This window comes from Haematobia irritans, chromosome 2, assembly GCF_050003625.1.
Source record: "Haematobia irritans isolate KBUSLIRL chromosome 2, ASM5000362v1, whole genome shotgun sequence".
NCBI classification, from domain to species: domain Eukaryota; kingdom Metazoa; phylum Arthropoda; class Insecta; order Diptera; family Muscidae; genus Haematobia; species Haematobia irritans.
Window position 1 is genome coordinate 204,371,579 of NC_134398.1, and position 3,491 is coordinate 204,375,069.

The window sequence follows — 3,491 nt, forward strand, 5'->3', positions numbered from 1 at the left end:
TAATAAATAAATGGTATCTTTAAATTTTATTTGATTTTTTTCTCTATATAAACATTTATTTTATTTCCACTATAAAGGGTATTTATATTTAAAAAATTACCATTTTCGTTTCAATATTTTTAATTTTTTATACTTTTCAATCGCTATAATATATGATTTTATTGAAATTTTAGAAAATTTCTAAAATAGTTTTTTTTTACCAACATTCATAAAGTGTATTGTACACATACATCTAATTTTTTTTATTAAATACTCTTAAGGCAAGTAAAGAAACGTTGACTAATTATTCTAAGTTAAATGCCCTTTTAATTAAAATAATTATTTATTATATTGTTTTTTAATTGGTTATATCTTTAAATTGTATGTGATTATTTCTCTAGATAAAAATTTATTTTATATTTTTTATTTCAACTAAAAAGTGTTATTATATTTGTTTAAATTTATTTCTAATTTTTTGTGTTTTTTACTCACAATATTAATATAAATTGAAATTTTAGTTTGTAAAATATTTTTTACGAGCAATGTAAAATCTTTTTTTAATTATTTTTATTTTATTATATATTATTACCATGATTTGTATTTATAATATGAATAAAAAGTATAAATTAATTTAGCTTCAAATACGTCCACAAAAAATAAAATTTTAGCAAAAATATATACAATAATATATGAAGATAAAAACCAAAAATTTTTTAGCAAAATTTACTATAATATTTTTGTTTTCAAAAAAAAAATGAACACAAAAATCGGCCTTTCATTTTAATTAGCAAGCTAGCTGACTAAAATCACGAAAGATATTTTAAAGCTAATTCTATTTTGTAAAAGAAATTGGATATACATTATGCAGCCCTCCAGCATTGGACCATTCAAAATTTGTCTTTTATTTTTTTTTTTTTTTAAGTGGAAAACTAATAACACCTGAAGCTGACATCAAAATTTTAATACAACATTGAGAAAAATGGTTTTTAATACTACAACATCGACTACCAAAAAAAATATATAATAGTTAATATTTGTAACATCAAAAAATATCACAAAAAAATCACAATAACAAAATTTCGATAACTACAATAAACAAAATAACCTTAATGTTCCGTAAAAAATATACATGTAGATGCAAAACAAACCAGAATATCAATAAACAAGATCTTTGAAAATAAATGGTATGGAGTTTTATTTGAAAATGGGTCCAAGTATATTTTGGGTGGAGTGATTTCAATGTTATCCCTGTTCCTTAACAAATTTTACATATAAATAAACTTATTGTCCTTTATTGGTTAAGATACTCTTGACATATTCTTTTAAGCTGAAATTAAAATAGTAAAGCGATTTTGTTTTTATTTTAAATCATATTTTATATGAAATACATTTGTAATGAGATATTATTTTTCTGCAAATTAACGGAATAAGTTTATATCGATTTTTACATCACGCCAAAAAGTATGCTATTATTAAATTGAATAAAGATTTGCCAATCTTTAACTTATCGAAATGTCATTTAAATATTGATATTGGCTATACTTTTTCGACGCCCGAAACTATGCCAAGCTAATGCAGCTTTGTTAATTAGTCTAGCCATGACCCTATACGAATATGTTCTATAGATGGCGCTATATCATTAACTAGTTAACGTGCAGAAGGCTCTGGAATGAATTTGTAGAGAACACTCGTGAAATTAACTTTTGTTTCATAATATACTGTCGAATTCAATATCAATCTTGGTAAGCTTTTACTTCTATATTAAACCATTAACGAAAAATGCAATTTCAAATATAGTTAGGTGGAACTAACATAGTAAATTCAATCATCTTTTAACTAACATACAGATGTCACTATATGGTTCCCCGCTTCTTCGAAAGAGACATTTACCGAAAGTGAAGGCCAGATTTTATCGAAATCCACGCCGCAGTGGTATAAAAACTCACTGATTCACTAAACAAGTTAGACCGGGAAGAGCTTTGTTTTGCAGGAAAGTGGCTAATTAACAAATTTGGTTTTCTTCGACAAACAAAATGATCGATTATACATGGTCAATTGAAAATATATACCTTCGATTGGTCAATGCCCTGCCAACATTTTTTGAATTTGGGGGCGCTTCAGAGAATCCCCACTACGTCGAAAACAGTCGTATAAGATATCCAAAACTCCTCGGAAAAGCGCCGTCACTATTGAGAAGTTGTACCACGCCAAGTTACTACAAAAAAGTATCGCATGAGTGCAATTATTGTGTGCCCTTCTGGATACATTTAAAAGGACGCCAATAAGAGCCCCTTCAAACAATCAGAAAAAGTGCGTTTTAAGATAGTTGTAAAAGAATCATTGTAGTCAAGTAAAACACGATCGTTTAGATGTTTATTAATTATATTAAACATTTATAAATTCTCATATATATAACATTTATCACATCACGTTTAACATATTTTTATGCATTAATAAAAGATTGATGTTGAGTTACAAGTTGCAAGTTACATGTTGTAGCGTCTATCAGCCAGTGCTTTTATTCCCAATGGAGGCAGCGTGTCTGGAAAAATATTTGAAAAACTATCACTTTATTCCATTTGGAAAGTCAAAATTTATTCACCAATATACCTTTCACAATTTTAAGCGGAATAACTATGTTTTCAGCACTTCATTATCGTTTTTATTTAAATAAATTATAAGAAGCTAAGAAGCTCTTGGTGTTTCACAAAATATAAAATGGCTCTTCCCTGCCAGCATTTCAAAGTCCATTTCAACCTCATCGTTACCACAGACTCGTAAATGTCACTTCAACCATCATGAAAAGGTACATCAAAAAGTACATGCAAGTAATTTGCCATCCCTACTGTTAAAAAAGCCATTTTTTGTGAAACGCCAAGCGCAACCAGCTTGTTATATTTTAATTAAATAAAAACGAAAATAAAGTTCTGAAAACATAGATTATACGCTTAAAATTGTGAAAGGTATATTGGTGAACAATTTGGTGATTTTCCAAATGGAATAAAGTGATTGTTTTTCAGATATTTTACAGACACGCTGCCTCCATGGAATAAAAACACTGGTTGATAGACGCAGCAACATGTAACTCGCTACTTGTAACTCAACATCATCATTAATGTCAAAAATTATGTTAAATGTAATGTGATAGTGGTATAAATGTTATATTTTTAAGAATTTGTAAATGTTTAATCAAATTAATTAATATCTAAACAAACGTGTTTTACTCGACCACAATGATTCTTTTACAACTATCTTAAAATGCACTTTTTCTGATTGTTTGGAGGGTCCCTTATAGGCGTCGTTCTAAATTGATCTATAAAGGCACCTGATAATTGCACTCATGCGAAACATTTTTGTAGTAACTTGGCGTGGTACAACTTCTCAATAGTGACGGCGCTTTTCCGACGAGTTTTTGATGTCGTATATGATTGTTTTCGACGTAGTGGGGATTCTCAAAAGAGTCCCCAAATTCAAAAAATGTTGGCAGGGTTGTAACAATAGTGATGGCAAAA

General features: G+C 28.0%; 1 long non-coding RNA gene across 1 annotated transcript; it reads left to right on the plus strand.

Moving 5' to 3' along the window:
• The first annotated feature begins 2,742 nt into the window (after positions 1-2,742).
• Positions 2,743-3,213, plus strand: LOC142224786 (uncharacterized). Its single transcript, XR_012719194.1, has 2 exons — positions 2,743-2,942; positions 3,000-3,213. It is a non-coding gene; the product is annotated as an uncharacterized LOC142224786 (long non-coding RNA).
• Positions 3,214-3,491: the final 278 nt, after the last annotated feature.